General features: G+C 45.0%; 1 protein-coding gene and 1 long non-coding RNA gene across 5 annotated transcripts in view; one reads left to right on the top strand and one right to left on the bottom strand.

Moving 5' to 3' along the window:
- The window catches only part of ADD3 (adducin 3), a 73260-nt gene extending 57866 nt beyond the window's left edge, over window positions 1-15394 (bottom strand). For 2 of the 4 annotated variants that reach the window (XM_075215720.1, XM_075215717.1), the window contains exon 1: window positions 15334-15394. The gene's annotated coding sequence lies outside the window, so the exon portion shown is untranslated. Of the gene's footprint in view, window positions 1-102; window positions 122-184; window positions 204-15333 lie in introns of those variants that run through there. The other 2 variants (XM_075215718.1, XM_075215719.1) reach the window with 2 other exon arrangements.
- A 569-nt stretch (window positions 15395-15963) lies between these two features.
- LOC142160163 (uncharacterized) overlaps window positions 15964-19680 on the top strand; it is a 40372-nt gene continuing 36655 nt past the window's right edge. The window contains exon 1 of the long non-coding RNA XR_012693079.1: window positions 15964-16996. This is a non-coding gene — a long non-coding RNA (uncharacterized LOC142160163). The remainder of the gene's footprint in view (window positions 16997-19680) is intronic.

A 19680-nucleotide genomic window follows, 5' to 3' on the forward strand; every position in this document is an offset into this window, starting at 1 on the left:
TTGATTGTATACATCATATAAAAGACATTATTTCTTAAGCAACACATCAATGTCCTCAGACACAAGGATTGTAATATATCATTAAACAAAACACACACAAACCTACAACACCGAGCACACACGGCGCAGGCCTGGCGCAATCGCTAGCTGTCCGTCTGACCGCTTCACGGAACCAGGAACTTACAGCGCAGTTATCAGTCCCCCTATGACAACCTCCACCAGCAAAACGAGCTGCGGACACATCTGGCCCTTGTTTCCACATTACACAAACTTGAACTTGCTTACCAACACAGAGGGAAGGGACGGGGGTGCTTCCTCCCCGCATTAACCCATGGTGTGCCACACTGCCCGCAGCCCCCGACAGCTAGCCCAAGCGCTGCAAGAGAGTTGAGGAAGGGGTCACAGCTGGTTGTTCCAGACCCCCCCCCCCCCTCCCTTTATTTGTGCTGGCAAATTCTCAAGTTCCAAGAGTGCTGGCCTTTGAAGTGGGGAAACCTGTTTGGAAACCTTCGCAGATGTGAGGTACTGTCACCAGCACGGGAACGAGATCAACCGGTTTCAATCTCTGTCCCTCTGCTTTCGCTCTAGGAAGTCGTGACTGCTAGAAATAGATTGCAAGCTGTCCAGGCTAAATAAAGCTGGGTACACTCTACACAGTTTTCAACCAATAATCGGCTAAATCAGCCGACATACGACCGCTCGTTCAAAAGTCGGGTCAGTGTGTGCAGTGACACGATGGTCGAAAGTCTGCCCAAATGGACAATTGTCGCCTCATTTGGTTGGTCGTACTGTTTAATATTTGCGTTCCAATCTAGTTACCGCTGTGTAGTGTGTATAAACTTCCGACCGATCCACAACAGTGAGTACGAAATTACAGTCATTGCTCACGACAACATGGCTGTAAAAAGTCGCTTAAGGGACGTCCGCTCTTCCCTTTATCGTCCTAAACAAGGCTAGTATGTATGCAGTCCATGGACCGAGCGATCGGACCATCGATCACATGTAAAATCGCTCGGCATAAAAAGTTGGTCGAAATTTCTGTAGTGTGTACCCAGCTTAAGCCTAGCGTGCTCTTGTGAAGGCGAATAACTACAATGGAGGTGGGTCTGAAATCTAATTAGCTGACATCAATTCACTTTACTGCCCGCTCTGCATCCAAAATACAGTTTAAGGGGGTATTTTCTTCTAGTAGGTAGCCTAAAAAGTAGGGATGGGATATGAACTTAAAAATAAATAAATGTAAAAGCCAATATAGTAAACACAGCTCTGGTCATTAGTAGTCATTCAATTAAAAAATAACTATCAAAGCATGTGAGCATCAAACAATGTGTTTTATTACAATGTTTCCCAAATTCTACCCCCTACGACTCTCTACCCCACAGGGTAACCAACATGGACCTTGTTGTGGGTTTGGAGCCCTCAGATTAACGCCGGTGGTTGTCTGGGTGTAATCCAGGCTATAGAACAAACGTTACAACAAACCTAAAGATGTTTTATTTGCATGTAACAAAACAATCCTGTCCAGGAAACAATGATATCAGCTGTCAGTAGATTGTGCTGTTATCACAGCAGGAAGAGGTTACAAACAGGGAATTTTCCAAGCAAACGGCCAGTTTGTGCTGAGTTTAGCTGATCAGGTTATTGTGCAAGAGACAGATATATTGTGCAGCCTGGATAGAAGGAATGGAGGAAACAAGAATCAGAATGAATTGTCCCTTTGGGCTAGGAGCTGCCTGGAAAGAAAACAATTTATTGTTCCTCTTCCTCGAAAGCCACCAGGTCAAACTTCTCTTATCAGGTTGTCACAATGTATCACTGAGGCTTATTGCAGCCATCTATGGTAAGTTATCTGATTGAAGCCGCAAATAGGTGGAGCCTGTACAACAGGCAGGAGTATATTATATCAGGGGAGGGGTCTGAAAATAAAGCGGGAGCGTCTCAAGGGGTTAATATAAAGAGAAGAAACTGTAGTTCATAGGATGTGATGTCCCTGATGGCTGTACTGTCCCACACCCCGGCAAGTGGGTGTCGATGCCCCTCCCCATGGGCGTGACATGCCATGTGGGGGAGGGGCACCGACAACTGCCCAGCCAGCTTGAAACATGCCGAGCGGCAACAGGGACCAATACAGCGCCACAACAATACATCATTTTTCAAATCAACTCGTCAAGAGACACTATACAGTATGTGGGTGCTGAAAACAACCAGGGGTCTTTGAATGAAGGACGGGGTGAAGGTTTTCTGAGATATGGCAGCATACAGTAAGCAACTTCTAAATGATTTTCTGTGTTAACCAAACAGTTCCAAAGCTCAAGGAACTATTAGTTTTTCAGATTTTGGATGAGGAAAGGCACTAGTCATTTATAAACGCAATTTAGCAGGAAACCCAAAATATTCTAGATTTTATGTATAAATAATGACACTAATTCTGCAAACTAAACGGATGATGACAATTAAAAGAGGTAATTAAGACAGTGTGAATTTAAAGCTAAACTTTACAACACTTATACAATGCTCCTCATCTTAACCCTTTAGATTCCAGCTGACAGGTATATTTTCAATTCCCCCTTTTTTCTTCCACTCCTTGTATCCAGCAGTAACCCTCCCTAGACTTACATGTGACAGTAGAACTATACAGGACATCTCTCAGCCTTCACCGCATTAAGTCATTTTAACGCAGTTTTCACTCATTTTAGAGCAGGTAAACGTTACCAGATATTCAATTACATTTTTAACGCAGCGGTTTTTATGCACAAACGGTCCTATCGCAGACAAGTAGAGTATCCATTGAAAGTATAGGGAGGGCGGGAGAAGCGTTAGAACCTATTAAATTGTTTTTTAACGCGGCGCGGTAAACTGTCAAATCTCCAGTATTATCTCGCACCTCCCATGGCTGTGCAAGAAAGGAAAAACATAAGAAAACTATTTGAAATCATGTAATAAATGTAAAAAAAAAAATGTACATTATGTTTATCAGTAATACAGAACATAAAAAGGTTGATTTCTAACATACAAATATATATGTATGTTATATGTACTAATATGTATATACTAATGTGTTTTGTCATGGTATAGATGATTGTATAGTAAAAAAAAAAAGTACTGTATGTAGATGTTATAAAATAGAAAGGTTGTGTAATGCAATAAGATCTATGCATTTTCTTTTAATTATAGTTGAACACTTAAACCCTCCCCTTCACTCCCCCAAAAATTCGCAAGCACCAATGATTAACGCGCGGGGGCTGGCTTACCAGTATTACTGAATTGCACAAATGTTTACGCGGCGGTAGCTAAAAACGGTCGCATCAGCGGGTCAAACCCGCGCGGGTATTTTTTATTTTATTTTTTTTAACCCGGCATGGAAAAAAAAACAACCGTGGTCAATTGAATTCACCCCTCGGTGTCTTTAACTTGATGCGCGCGGATCACGCTCTGAATGTGCACCGTCAGGTTTCTAATCACAAAACAGATTTCAAGCCACCGCTCATCGAAACTGAAGTAGAATAAATTAAGCCCTGTGTGGGGAGATTCAGCCTATCAAATCGCTAGGAACCAGCGACGGTACTGAGGTATGCAGTACCTCGTGGCTCAGTGGTGTCACAAGCTCCTGGTGAACTAATAACCTGCATTTTGGTTGATGTCATAATAAGGCTGTTCTTACTGTGTGCAGGGGATTAGTAGTGACCAGTTATTCTGTAATATAATATTTCCCTATATCAGAGGATAACCCACTTATGTAGATAAATATATACATCAGTGTAGTAGTTGTATTTACATTAACAGAATAAACAAGATTAAAGAGACCATTTTCATGACAGGATATTAAGAGGTATAACCGAGTCCTCTCTATATATCCTCATCTATAAGATGGATCTAGACCAGATTCCCACCAGTCTTTACTTGCATTTAATTGCTCACATGCTGCAGATGATTGAAGACTCTGAGCTTCCCACATAATTACTGGATAATGCATCCTCTCCTCCAGCAATCTATTCTATTTGTCTTTAATTACGTGTACACCCTACGTCAACAAATTCTTCACTAATTTTTTTTATTTTTTTTTAACCAGGACTTAAAATACACAATTATTACAAAATTTACTTGAAAACTCTGAAATGGAAAATTAAAAAGATTAAAGTGACACTAACCAGCCCCTCCCATAAAAAAAAATAAAACAATCAAACATATTTTTATATACTGGAGAAGGGCGATTTGTATTGTGACATTGTTGCTTAAATATCAATACAGCACTGTTTACTCTGAAATGCATTCAGAAGTTTCTCACTGCAAGCTGCCATATTCCTATGAAACGCTCTCACGCCACTGGCTGCTATCATTAAACTGAGCTTTATACCAGCAATGTACATTAGGACAGATGGTAAATAATGATAGTGAAACTAACATATCATCATCATTTATTTATATAGCGCCACTAACTCCGCAGCGCTGTACAGAGAATTCATTCCCATCAGTCCCTGCCCCATTGGAGCTTACAGTCTAAATTCCCTAATATAGACACACACAGACAGACAAAGAGGGAGACAGACAGACTAGGGTCAATTTTTTATTGCAGCCAATTAACCTACCAGTATGTTTTTGGAGTGTGGGAGGAAACCGGAGCACCTGGAGGAAACCCACGCAAACACAGGGAGAACATACAAACGACACACAGATAAGGCCATGGTCGGGAATCGAACTCATGACCTCAGTGCTGTGAGGCAGAAGTGCTAACCACTAGGCCACTGTGCTGCCATATCAAACAGCAAAAAACAAAATATAAAATTCAAGAAAGAAATCGCGTTGGTAGAACGATCGTCGCAGCTGTAGGACGGATCTAAGTCACATTTATCACATACATGAATAGCTTGATCCATTGAGTCTTCAGATATATTTTTGAATGTCGGGTTGGTCGTCTCACAGTCCCATTTACCAGCGTTCTGATCATGGTTTCAAGTGGTTTTTTTTTATTGCCCATTGGGGTGGTTTTAGGGCAAGGTGCTATCATTGTACGGAGGGGTGGGGTCTGATTATGCAAATCACACCATCACGCCCCCCCCCCCCTTTGCGCAATGATGCGCTCTCATCTTACCCCCAGGTCCAGAGGTCCAAACAGTAGGCAAGTAGGTCATCAGATCAGCAGTAACCAGCGTAAACATTTGGTGCCCCGCACTTCATTGATGCTGCTAGATCCTAGTTAAATTGAAAAGCTGCAGTCATCATCATCACCATTTATTTATTTTTTGGAGTGTGGGAGGAAACCGGAGCACCCGGAGGAAACCCACGCAAACACGGGGAGAACATACAAACTCCACACAGATAAGGCCATGGTCGGGAATTAAACTCATGACCCCAGTGCTGTGAGACAGAAGTGATAACCACTAAGCCACCAAATAGCTGCAGTCTCACTTTGGTGCAGACCACAAAACCACTGTCTACACTTTGTGCATCATGCCTCGCGAGGTTCACAGGGAATTGATAGGCTGCATACACATAACTGGGAAAAATTGCACTGGTGTCAGACTACAAGAACGTGGGGGGGTGTTCGTCCGCTTCCATAGTCACCTTCCAGCACGTTCAATAAAAAACTACTGGGTTAATATCTCCGGAGCACAACCTGCGAGTGTCACGCAGGCTTCATGTGATAAGTCAGATATCTCTGGACGACCAATGGTTCAACCAGTTTATGTTTCCGTCAGATATCGGCAGAGGAGAAACAGACACCAGGCCCTGTACAGACAGGAACCAGGAACAGACCTCACATGTTCTATCTTCCAGAACACAGGACAGTGAGCGACACAGAGACCCAAATACAGACCACACCAGACGGTTATCGTCCATCGCCTGCAACGCGAGGGTCCGTCACTGAGCTGGACGCTCTAACACATCTATAACTGCTGCCTGGATTGTCAGCTCTTCTGATCACCAACCCTCCATCGTATGGTTGCACAACAGAACATCAAGAGTCAGAGACTTCTGTAGCACTGAGTGTTGTCCCCTCACAGACCTGCAAGTTATACAGGCATTACACCAAGTGACTGACAGACAAGAGCCACAAACAGGATAATGTCAACGTTATCCGCGGCATGTTTAAAAATAAAAATCTTCAGTCCTCATCCAGTTCCGTTGCTCAGGATTAAGACACCATCAGTGTCTGCAAAATAAACCCCCAATGCTGGGGCGTCCGTAACCACCAGTTCTCCAGCTGGGGATGAATACGCCGATCAGTGCATTATATTGATAAGGCTGATTAGACATGTACTGGGTGTTGGCTCTGAATAAATGACTCTTTCCAATAAGGGTGGAGATCATCTGTACAAAACTTTTATTTTTATATCTACTGGGGGGAAGGATTCTCTTTTATGCATCTCGTTAACATTATTAAATCGCTTCTAGAATTCTCCAAAAATAATAAATATAGAATAGTGGTATCAGCTGTGTAAGAAATACCTCACTCTCCTCTCTCGCCTCTCGTCTGGATATTCTCACAAAGTGTGGAATCCAGATAATGTAGCTCAGCTATTTGTGATATATTCCCTGGTCCATTTACTTACCGGGAAAAGCTCTAATTAACTCCGAACTTGCTGGCAGGGTAGACAGAGGACAGGGCAGGGCGCCAAAAAAACAGCTAGAGACAAAATTGATATATGCATTGGTGTTATGGAGTCGTTTGTCCTGCAATGCATTTTCCATGTATAAAATACAAGAAAACATCAATGTAAGGATCACGGATCCCTATTACAGGGAAAAGAAAACGTGCAGAAATTATCATGTATTAATACATTCAGGAGCCACATGCAGCTCACACCGTCAATACAATGCACGGTGGCTTAGTGGTTAGCACTTCTGCCTCACAGCACGGGGGTCATGAGTTTGATTCCTGACCATGGCCTTATCTGCGTGGAGTTTGTATGTTCTCCCCGTGTTTGCGTGGGTTTCCTCCGGGTGCTCCGGTTTCCTCCCACACTCCAAAAACATACTGATAGGTTAATTGGCTGCTATCAAATTGACCTTAGTCTGTGTCTGTCTCTGTGTGCATGTTAGGGGATTTAGACTGTAAGCTCCAATGGGGCAGGGACTGTGAGGGACTTCTCTGTACAGCGCTGCAGAATTAGTGGCGCTATACATAAATAAATGGTGATGATGATGATACATTGACCAACGGTGGTGCAGTTTCACTGGGGGCAAAACGGTCAGGGAAAATAGATGGAACTTGTTTAAAAAAAATCGAGACTTCACTAAAAGTCGATTTAATACATTTGGAGTGGTCTGGTCTTATTGCAGGATAATACAATAAATTTCCACAAACTTGGTTGGTAAACATTTCCAGATCACTAACGGTCTCTGTGTGCAAGAATATTCAGGTATCTAGTGCAACCAGAACCATTATTCTGGCTCAAATGCCCTCCACCCCTAACTGTCCAGATTTCAGTGGGACAGATTCAAAATGGTCCTTGAAAGCGACAGAGTTTACACTAAAGTGGGTGGAGGTTTATTTTTGTGCTTTTTTCTTTTTAAAAGCCGATATCTATCGATTTTACATATATAATTTTTGGGAGGTCGGATAACCTACTGTAACAGCTGATACCAAAGTAGCCTTTCTGCCTGAAATCACCTGTTGAAAACCCACACATGCTGCTGCCATTTGACAGATAGGTGGTGAAGAACCAATGGTTTTTTTAGCAACATCTGTTGCTAGAAATTGTTTTTGAATTGTTATAAAACAAAATTTGGGGTATTAAATTTTGACATATGCATTTTTACATGGGGAACAGTATATTTTAAACTATAAACGTACACAATACTGAGCATTGTTTTCTTCAAGTGCAGGTTCTATATCTGGGATTGAAATGACGGCGTCAGACACATGCACCAGTGGCACTTCAGCCGTACTCCGACACTCATCTGTTCAGGGTGTCAATGTTCAATGACAGGGTCGGTGGTAGGATTTAGGGGAGGAATGACAGGAGCTAATCGCAGAGCAGACAGGAATCCCAAATAACACTCAGAACACTTTAACATCATCATCACCATTTACTTATATAGCGCCACTGATTCCACAGCGCTGTACAGAGAACTCACTCACATCTGTCCCTGCCCCATAGGAGCTTACAATCTAAATTCCCTAACATACACACACAGACACACACTAAAGTCAATTTGATAGCAGCCAATTAACCTACCAGTATGTTTTTGGAGTGTGGGAGGAAACCGGAGCACCCGGAGGAAACCCACACAAACACGGGGAGAACATACAAACTCCACACAGATAAGGACATGGTCATGAATCGAATTTATGACCCCAGTGCTGTGAGGCAGAAGTGCCAACCACTAAAACTGGGTACACACTACAGAATTTTCCACCAACTTTTTATGCCGATCGATTTCACATGCGATCGATGGTCCGATCGCTCGGTCCATGGACTGCATACATACTAGCCTTGTTTTAGAAGATAAAGGGAAGAGCGGACTTCCCTTTAGTGACTTTTTACAGCCATGTTGTCGTGAGCAATGATTGCAATTTCGTACACATCGGTCGGAAGTTTATACACACTACACAGCGGAAACGAGATTGGAACGAAAATATTAAACGGTACGACCAACCAAATGAGGCGACAATCGTCCATTTGGGCAGACTTTCGACCATCGTATCACAACACACACTGACCAGACTTTTGAATGAGCGGTCGTATGTCGGCTGATTTAGCCGATTATTGGACGAAAACCGTGTAGTGTGTAACCAGCTTCAGACACCGTGCTGCTCAGGGCCAATATGTGACCCAAACTCACCAAAATAGCACAATACTAAACTACTTCTATAACACAGGGGATGTGCCGATCATTTTGAACACTTTCGCCCGTTTTGCTTCACCGATATCCGATTAGCAAACCATTGTTAAAACAAAGGCAGGCAGCGTCCGTATTTCTCGTAAAGCACAATTTGTCTCTTCGCTGACCCTCTGATAGATATATTTCTCCACAAAGAACTTGCGCAAGCAGCATGTCAAAAGATTATTGCCCAGAGGGAGTGTAAACGCTCGTTGACACAAAATTACATAATCTCAGTAATTTGCAAGACTTACACTCCTGCCAAAAATGCAGATCAAAGAGCAATTACAAAACAGGGTTGTTAGAGTAAGAGACTTTAATAACAGGCATATTTTTTTATAATATTACTCTGATCGGGTTACTAAGTTAGCCCGGTTCTGCCTGCGGCGAAGCCGAAAACACAAAGAGCGCCGGGGAAAAGGTTCCTCTCATCGCTTAAGTGGAATGTGCCCTTCGAATCACTCTATTAAAATCATTAGGATAATTGTAGACCCACAGGAGACACCAAATTGTCTCAGGGATGTATTGACGTAAAGTGAGCCCATCATAACCAATTATGTTTTTATTAGATTTGGAGAGTTATTGAAGGATGCCATCTCGTTATCAGGAGTCCTGCGTCCAATCAATTAAAGGCTTATTGAGTTACAGAAGGTATTGCTGTGCATTCCCTGCAGGAAAGTAGGGGACTTATTAAAAAAAAAAAAGTGATCAGGTAAATATCAAACTGGGTGTAAAAGCCCCAGAACTAGTCGGACTTTATTATTTTACAGCAGGAAGGTGCATTATTTTTCATATCATCTAGTGATAGCATCACTGTATAGGGGAGACTACAATTATCGTCTAAAATCCCACAGAAATGCCAAATAGCAACTAACATTATTCTATTATTTTAGATGTTACTGATTAGAGGTTGCCATTATGATCTCTTGCTACGTAGCAAACAATCTTCCTTCGATATTGAAGCAAATCAGCGACTTACAACGGGGGCTGTCATTTCAAAGTAATGTGGCAGCCTGCAGTGAGCAACTGTTTAATTATTTTATCGGCCGTTTGGATATTAAGCAAAAAGTAAGGCCTCGCTCTGCTGACCTTTCCAAGACACTCAATAGTGATGAACACATAGAGGCATATTCAATTGTTGGCGTTATAGCCCAAATTAACGCACTGTGTGCACTATTACCGTCATTACGGTAATAGAGCGCATAAATACCGTTATTACGGTAGTTTTCTCGCTGGATTTCAGTTCGCGGCTCAGGGAGCTGCGAGCTGAACACTGACTAGGAATTACTATGATAACGGTAATACTTTTTCTGCGACGGAAAAAGTTAACAATTGAATATGCCCCTAAATCTTGTAAAATTTGTATTGTGTGTACGCATGAGTCAACATGCTGATCGGAACTTTCAGTCGTTAGTAAAATCGTTAACAATATTGAATTAGGAGAAATTTCCTGTAGCGTGTACCCAGCCTAATTCTGCAAAATTCCTAATCACGTGCATGCGATCTCTCATTACCGATTTGTTTATTTTGTGATAGGTCAGGGGCAGAAATTAGTGGGCTATAGTCTGCTCTTTTCAGAATGAGTTTTTTAAACATAGTTAAAATAAATACTTTATACTGATTCTCTGGTGCATTGGTGAATGATCTATGTAGTTAGAATCCATTTTTCTTTTGGAATAATTAAGGGGTAGAAGGCAGGAGTGGTTCATAATTAATGTTTTTTGTGTCCTGCATCATCATTCGGGAAAAATATCTCCCGAGCAGCTATTTTCCTTAAAAACCATCAGCTGTGGTTGAGCAGGAAACTATTTGTGTTTGTAAAGTGACTTTGACAAAACAGATCAGCCCCTTATAGTAATGCAGTTTTCCACCAACTCTCGCAGAATTATTCTGGAATCTCTCTAATCAGAATTCCCAGTAGGAAACAGTTGTGCCCTAGCTGAGTATCTGTCCGTAGCCTGACTTCCTTCCGTACATACAACCCCCAGCCCCCACTGCTGACATGGAGCTGGCGAACTCGCAATAAAAGCCTGTTACGTTCTGCTATTATCTGTTATATGCAGAAGCCATGATGGAAACACAGTATCTCCTGTATAATCCTGCACAACCTGTTGACTCCGGACTGTTCAAATTTCCCTCTTGCTATAAAGTATCAACCATGGACATCTAAAAGTTTTCCATGGGATTTATCCACTGGAGTTATAAAGAAATATATTTATATAAAAACTTTGCAGAGAAAAGCTTTCTGTGCAATCAGTGACAGCTACAAACATCCCACTGGAAGCACCAACATAGTTCAGTTATCTTTTCAGTTACAACGTATCTCTAAAAATTCCCCACACTGTCGCCTCCATCTACGTCACACAGATAGATGTACTAGATTTACTTCTAAGATATTTGTTTAGGGGGACTGGAGAGGCGGCAGAAGTCTGAGAACCACTTATGGTCGCTTGCTGGGCGTAAGCAACCCCCCTCCCCTCCTGTCTCCTTTACCCAAATATAGGAAATAAAAAACAGTATTTTTATACTTATATCTGTTGTGTGGAAGATAAAGAGAAATCTGATGCTAGTGTTACATTAATAACCATAAACATATGTTGTCTATCAAGGTAATCCATGAAATTACTGATATATCTCATCAGGGAAAGGAAAATCTCTCTACCCCCCCCCCCCTCCAACTTCAGAGCAGATATACAAGATAAAGTAAAATAAAGTCTATCTATGATAAGCTGACCAACAGCAAGGACAGGACAACAATGTTAAAGGGACAGTAAATCTACAGCACAGGTCACCCTAAACAGAGGAGGCATAACATCACATTCACAAATATATATTTAGATGTCCTCGCACCTTGACAGACGCTCAGATCTTTGTCACTGCATTGTACTAAGGCAGACAACAAGGTTACAAAGTATTATCGGTTATCAGACATTGTACACAGCAAAAAGTTTCTGCAGTGTCAGTCGGCTTACTAGACACCCCCATTCCCTGAAGAATGGGTAATCAATAATGTTACATCAGTTCTGTGCCAAATGGCAATAGGGGCAACATAATACAATTTATTAATTGGTTTAATGCAAGCAACTTGGAACGTGAGACAGACGTTCACATAATTATGGCAGTGTGCAACTTTTAAATGCGTCAATAGAGCCGACATTAGAGGGAACACAATACTATAGATCAATCCTCTTCAACAGCATATTAATTTCACACGCTAAGGTCCCGAATATATATATATATATATATATATATACATACACACACATATACTGTATAGTGGTCTTTTAATATACAAGTCCAAAGCTTGAGAAAACTTCTGCCACTATTGACATGCTGATTAACCCGTCTGTGTCTGAGCACAGTGATTCACAAACCCCTCACCCCTTCCTGTAAATCAGCAAAACTAATTAAACAACAAAACTCTTTTTTCCCCCCCCAATTTCAGTACAAAAGAAATTTAGAGGTAAAGTTCCTGACACCTCAGACACAGAGTATGGTAACTGCAGACCCCAGGACACACATCAAAGTCCTCAGCCTCATTAACTTCAAAAGAGGGATCCCAGCGTGAGATCTCCCAGCTGGAGGAACATTGCTGGAAAGAGGGGAAAAATAGGCCACTTGTGTTAAATTTCCCAAGCCACAAAAAAAAACCAAAAACAATAACATACAAGACATATTCAGTGGCTGGGGACATATTACAATACACTTGTGTTTGCAAAGGGTGGGTAAAAAAAACACTGAGGGAAATTCATTTACTGAGAGGATTTGATAGTAAACCACCTTGAAATCTTAAGGGTTTAACCCATTACTTCTAAGTAAACATTTTCCAACTTAACCTAGACTGATGCACATTTAGTGGCCAACTTAGCAGTAAGCGCAAAACCGCAGCTATTATGGACACGCAAGTATCCATCCATAAATGTACATTTCAGTGGCTGTATCTTAAGATACGTGCAACTTTATATATACGTCCGGTGCAAAATTGCGACAGTCATCACATGGTAACTAGACAGCACGGTGGCTCAGTGGTTAGCACTTCTGCCTTACAGCACTGGGGTCATGAGTTCAATTCCCGTCCATGGCCTTATCTGTGAAGAGTTTGTATGTTCTCCCCGTGTTTGCATGGGTTTCCTCCGGGTGCTCCGGTTTCCTCCCACACTCCAAAAACATACTGGTAGGTTAATTGGCTGCTTTCATAATTGACCCTAGTCTGTCTGCCTGTTTCTGTCTGTGTGTGTGTTATGGAATTTAGACTGTAAGCCCCAATGGGGCAGGGACTGATGTGAGCGAGTTCTCTGTACAGCGCTGTGGAATTAGTGGCGCTATATGAATAAATGGTGATGATGATGATGACTTACACAGAGGTGACACATGCAAGTCAAAATCGTCCACATCTCTAAGGGACGTGGTCGTCTTTCGCCTCCACGACCATGTGAAAACCCCTAATCCACCCCTCCAAGCGTAAGTGGACATAAGTATAAGATACGCTTAATCCAATATATAAGCGCAAGCGAAGTGCGGCAACTTTTTTTCACGCTAGTCACATTTGTACAATAAACTTCTGTCATTCCCTTAAAGTGTGCACGTGGCTTATGCTCGGTGGTTTACGACATTTTCCGGCCTGTGCCAATATTCTTGAAGCTACAAGTACATTTTGCCAACATTAACTAGTACACAACAAGCTGCAGGAACAGAGCAGACAATCATTTATGGAAAACTCTGCACTGAACTTTCACATTATAATGGGTGATCTAGAAGTGCGCTCTGTTCCTTCTGGGCTCATGTGGTTTTGCAAATAATTAAAAACACTTTCACATCCCTTTAACTGAACCCCACCAAATACTTCTCTTGCCAAAAATGATACCGATCCCGTGTGTACATTACATGACAGATCCACACAATGACCTCAGTTTGGGAGGGTCACAAAACCTTCCCACAAACACTGCTAGGAGTCGGTTTACTGATGTGTGCTGAGATATAACAGACGGTGCAGGAGTCACTCACTAGTCAGCTTAGTAAACTTACTGATCAATTCAGATGTCAGAATAAAGAAAACTTGCAGCTTTATCAGGTACAGAACATACAGCAACATATAAGACACATATGACAGTGCAAGAGCAGGAACACACCCCACCCTTCCTGAGATGCACCATTCCCCCAGTATCTGCAGGAACCGACAGTTTCACTATGCAAAGTAATCATATAACCACCTGTATGAATGACAAAGCTGCATCTAAATACACAACTCTGCGACTGTCCTGCCTGAGGTCACCACATGGACGTGTCCAGTGACAAACACACAACTTTATGTCTGTCTGGCTCAAGGTCACTACATGCCAATGTCACACTGCACCACCGCCAAGTTATACAGCTGTCTCCTGGGCACAAGAAGTGACCAGTGCTGCAGCCTCATCATCTGGTGTGAAGTTAATGTCCGTGGACATTGCAGATCACCCATAAAAGCTGGAGCCCTGAATCACCTGTATGTTGTATATAGCACATTGACCCAAACCATCTGCACCCAGCATCCCTACAGCACCCACTCGGCTCTGCACCCAACATCCACACAGCACCCCTATTGCACCCAGCATTCCCGCATCACCCTTTCGGCTCTGCACCCACCATCCCTATTGCACCCACTCAGCACTGCACCCAGCCCCCATCATCCCTATTGCACCCAGCATCCACTCAGCACACTCTCGGCTCTGCACCCACCATCCCTATTGCACCCACTCAGCACTGCACCCAGCATCCACTCAGCACTGCACCCAGCCCCCATCATCCCTATTGCACCCAGCATCCACTCAGCACACTCTCGGCTCTGCACCCAGCATCCCTATTGCACCCACTCAGCATCCCTATAACAATGCACCCAGCATCCCTGTAGCACCCACTCAGCACTGCACCCAGCTTCCACTCAGCACACTCTCGGCTCTGCACCCAGCATCCCTATTGCACCCACTCAGCATCCCTATAACAATGCACCCAGCATCCCTGTAGCACCCACTCAGCACTGCACCCAGCTTCCACTCAGCACACTCTCGGCTCTGCACCCAGCATACCTATTGCACCCACTCAGCATCCCTGTAGCACACACTAAGCACTGCACCCAGCTTCCACTCAGCACACTCTCGGCTCTGCACCCAGCATCCCTATTGCACCCACTCAGCATCCCTATAGCACTGCACTCAGCACCCTCTCTGCTCTGCACCCATCATCCCTATTGCACCTACTGAGCATTGCACCCAGCATCCTCTCGGCAATGCACCCAGCATCCACACAGCACCCACATCACGCTGCATCCAGCACTGAGTTCTGCACTGCAGCATCCTCCCCGCACTGCATCCAGCCCTCACATACCCCGCACACCTCACACTGCAGGGATAGAACCACCGTGCAGCTCAGTCACCCAGACCCCCAGGACTCCTCCACACACCAGGAGAGACCCTCCAGGACCCCAGCCTGAACAGTGACCCCGCCAGGACCCCACCTCCCCGGACAGCTCACCATGGAGGATCCGGCTCTCCGCTCTCTCCAGCCGCACTGACCAGACTGAGCGCAGCCACGCCCCCTCTGACGTCACAGCGCGGGGAGGAACGGGATCGGCAGCGCTGCTCAGCCATTGGACAACGGCCACCCAATCCTGACTTTCAGTCACGTGGACTACAACTCCCATGTCCCCCCGCGGCAGCGAGAGGTCACCGTGACTCCGGCGTGTCCTGGTCTGTGACTCCTTCCCTGCCGGAGCCAATCCTAACCCCCCCCAGAGCCCTACCAGACCCAACCTCCCCGGCCAGAGACACCCAACCACCTCACTTCCAGAGGTACTGGACCCCTTCCCTGCCGGACCCAATCCTACCCCCCCCCCTCTCCAAGAGCCCTACCACTTAACCCCTTCCCTGCAGGACCCAATACCACCCACTCCTGAGACACTTAACCACTTCCCTGCTGGAACCAATTCCCCTATTCCAGAGAAACATAACCCCTTCCCTACCAGATCCAACCCCCCCCCCCCATTCCTAAAAAACTTAACCCTTTCCCTGCCAGAATATATACATATATATATACTAATAGGTTAATTGGCAGCTATCAAATTGACCCTAGTCTCTCTCTCTCTTTCTCCACCTGTTAGGGAATTTAGACTGTAAGCTCCATTGGGGCAGGGACTGATGTGAGTGAGTTCTCTGTACAGCGCTGCGGAATCAGTGGCGCTATATAAATAACTAATGATGATTATATATATATATATAGTGCATCTCACCACCACAGCACTACAAACACATAACCATGGGGACACACTGAGAATGAAGTGACATCTTCACTACAGCAACCACCCGATCCGCTAGATTCCATGAGATATTGTTAGTATTATTAACATTTATTTATATAGCGCTAGCATACTACACAGTGCTTAACTATTGTTAAAAAACACAATAATAGAACAAGACTGTGTACTAATAAATGGACAATCTGTAGCTATACAATAAATAGATGAGATAAAGAGGCAGCTGTTCTATTTGCAGAGTGTCTCCTCTTATCAGGTGCAGATACCCACAGATTAGAGGACGTCTCTTAGTGAAGTGTAACATTCAACCAACCATTTCCATTTATTAACTTGTAAGCTCCAAACCAGGAACCACTGGCATTTTATGCTGTTGGAAGACGCAGTCCCCCTGCTCCAAGACGTCGCAGTGATGAACATTACTAAAATCCCCGTTGAGACACCTGAACAATGACACAAAAGTATTTATCCAGTGGTTTTACTCATCTCCTCCATCACTAACAGATCGGTGAACATAATCGACTCAGGAATATGGGAGACAATCGCAATGAACAACAAGTTCGCAGAGTTTTGCCCCATATGGCTGCAGTGATTGAAAGACTGACTGCTCCAAAAGCTAAATGACCTTGGAGTTATAATGAATTTAGAGTAAGGCTGGGAACACACTACAGAACTGGAATGATAACAGTACTCCACCATCACTGCCATCCCTTCCCCTTCTCCTCCCTTATTGCCCTATCACCCTCACCCCTTTATACTGGTAAGAGCGCCAGGGCACAGTACCTGGTGTTTGGTTCTTATCTTTGCCCGCAGCTGAATCTCTCCGGCTGTCTAGAGTCGGCTCGTACTACAGATGTGACGGGATGAGATTTGTCTTTTCTGAACTCTGTAAGTACCTTTCCCAACATCAATGAAACATTTTTTGTCTAGATTGTTTTATTGTTCAAATTTTCAATGAAAAACAAGTTTAAACAAAATAAGAATACAAGGTAGGATGTGGAGTATGTTTACACAGCAGAGTCCTTCAAAACCTCTTGTACAGAGAAGATGTCTGTAACTGCAAATAACACTGTAGGCTTTTAACCTTGCCCGTGTCTCTGGCATATCATGTGAGCTGCACAGAGACATGCGTGTACATGTCACCGACATGTCATGTGAGCTGCACAGAGACATGTGTGTACGTGTCACCGGCATATCATGTGAGCTGCACAGAGACATGCGTGTACGTGTCACCGGCATGTCATGTGAGCTGCACAGAGACATGCGTGTACATGTCACCGACATGTCATGTGAGCTGCACAGAGACATGCGTGTACGTGTCACCGGCATGTCATGTGAGCTGCACAGAGACATGCGTGTACATGTCACCGACATGTCATGTGAGCTGCACAGAGACATGCGTGTACGTGTCACCGACATGTCATGTGAGCTGCACAGAGACATGCGTGTACGTGTCACCGGCATGTCATGTGAGCTGCACAGAGACATGCGTGTACACATTACTGACCGACTGACACAGAAAAGTTTAAAAGATGAAGAATAGTTTTTATATAAGATTTTTTTATTCAGGATATTAGATTTGGGAGCTACCGTGACAAACATATCCTATTACGCATTGTAAGGTCCACATTTCATTTACTCAAACACACAACTGTGACATGAAGCCGTCTGACTGCGGTTGCTGTAGTCAGCGCTGCACCCAGCATTCCCACAGCACCCGGTCAGCCCTGCACCCAGCATCCCTACAGCACCCGCTCAGCACTGCACCCAGCATCCCCACAGCACCCGCTCAGCACTGCACCCAGCATCCCCACAGCACCCGCTCAGCACTGCACCCAGCATCCCCAACGCACCCGCTCAGCACTGCACCCAGCATCCCTACAGCACCCGGTCAGCACTGCACCCAGCATCCCCACAGCACCCGGTCAGCACTGCACCCAGCATCCCTACAGCACCCGCTCAGCATTGCACCCAGCATCCCCACAGCACCCGCTCAGCACTGCACCCAGCATCCCCAAGGCACCCGGTCAGCACTGCACCCAGCATCCCTACAGCACCCGGTCAGCACTGCACCCAGCATCCCCACAGCACGCGCTCAGCACTGCACCCAGCATCCCCACAGCACCCGCTCAGCATTGCACCCAGCATCCCCACAGCACCCGCTCAGCACTGCACCCAGCATCCCTACAGCACCCGCTCAGCACTGCACCCAGCATCCCCACAGCACCCGCTCAGCACTGCACCCAGCATCCCTACAGCACCCGCTCAGCAATGCACCCAGCATCCCCACCCGCTCAGTACTGCACCCATCATCCCCACAGCACCCGCTCAGTACTGCACCCAGCATCCCCACAGCACCCGCTCAGTACTGCACCCAGCATCCCCACAGCACCCGCTCAGTACTGCACCCAGCATCCCCAAGGCACCCGCTCAGCACTGCACCCAGCATCCCCAAGGCACCCGGTCAGCACTGCACCCAGCATCCCCACAGCACCTTCTCAGTACTGCACCCAGCATCCCCAAGGCACCCGCTCAGCACTGCACCCAGCATCCCCACAGCACGCGCTCAGCACTGCACCCAGCATCCCCACAGCACCCGCTCAGCACTGCACCCAGCATCCCCACAGCACCCGCTCAGTACAGCACCCAGCATCCCCACAGCACCCGCTCAGCATTGCACCCAGCATCCCCAAGGCACCCGGTCAGCACTGCACCCAGCATCCCCACAGCACCCGCTCAGCACTGCACTCAGCATCCCCACAGCACCCGCTCAGTACTGCACCCAGCATCCCTACAGCACCCGCTCAGTACTGCACCCAGCATCCCTACAGCACCCGCTCAGTACTGCACCCAGCATCCCTACAGCACCCGCTCAGCACTGCACCCAGCATCCCCAAGGCACCCGCTCAGCACTGCACCCAGCATCCCTACAGCACCCGCTCAGCACTGCACCCAGCATCCCTACAGCACCCGCTCAGTACTGCACCCAGCATTGCCAAAGGAGAAAAGCAAACATCTCACATTATGAGAAACTGGACTGTTACATTGGTTTCAGGCGTATATATGTTATATCCAGAGCAGTTATGCTTAGAAATATGGGCAATTAGATAATTATACATAAACCCTTACTGACTCCCTGGGGCCTTCACTAGTAAATGTCAGTAGTATGATGGATTTATTCATAGGTCATTCACAAGTATGAATTGTGTACATTAATTCCATTTTAAATGGACATTATCTGAAAGATGCATATTTGAAGACTTTCCCAGAAATCATTGTTCTGATGGCCTGAGGGGAACTCAATCAGGTTAAGGCCACCATTGGTTTTCCTTTTAAGCCTAGATAGGAGGAGCCCTAAAAAAACCCTGAAGGGTGTTTCCTCTTTTAAGATTCTTGACCTACTTAAACCTAAGGTCAGGTGAGAACCTTTGCACATCCTTAGCTGGCTGGATACTCTTCGGAGAAATGTATCAAACCTTCTAAAATGGAAAAGTGTTGCACATAGCAACCAATCAGATTCTAGCCACCATTTACCTAGTACATTCTAGAACAATGATAGCGAGAAGCGGTTT

The sequence above is a fragment of the Mixophyes fleayi genome, chromosome 6 (assembly GCF_038048845.1).
Source record: "Mixophyes fleayi isolate aMixFle1 chromosome 6, aMixFle1.hap1, whole genome shotgun sequence".
Taxonomy (NCBI): domain Eukaryota; kingdom Metazoa; phylum Chordata; class Amphibia; order Anura; family Limnodynastidae; genus Mixophyes; species Mixophyes fleayi.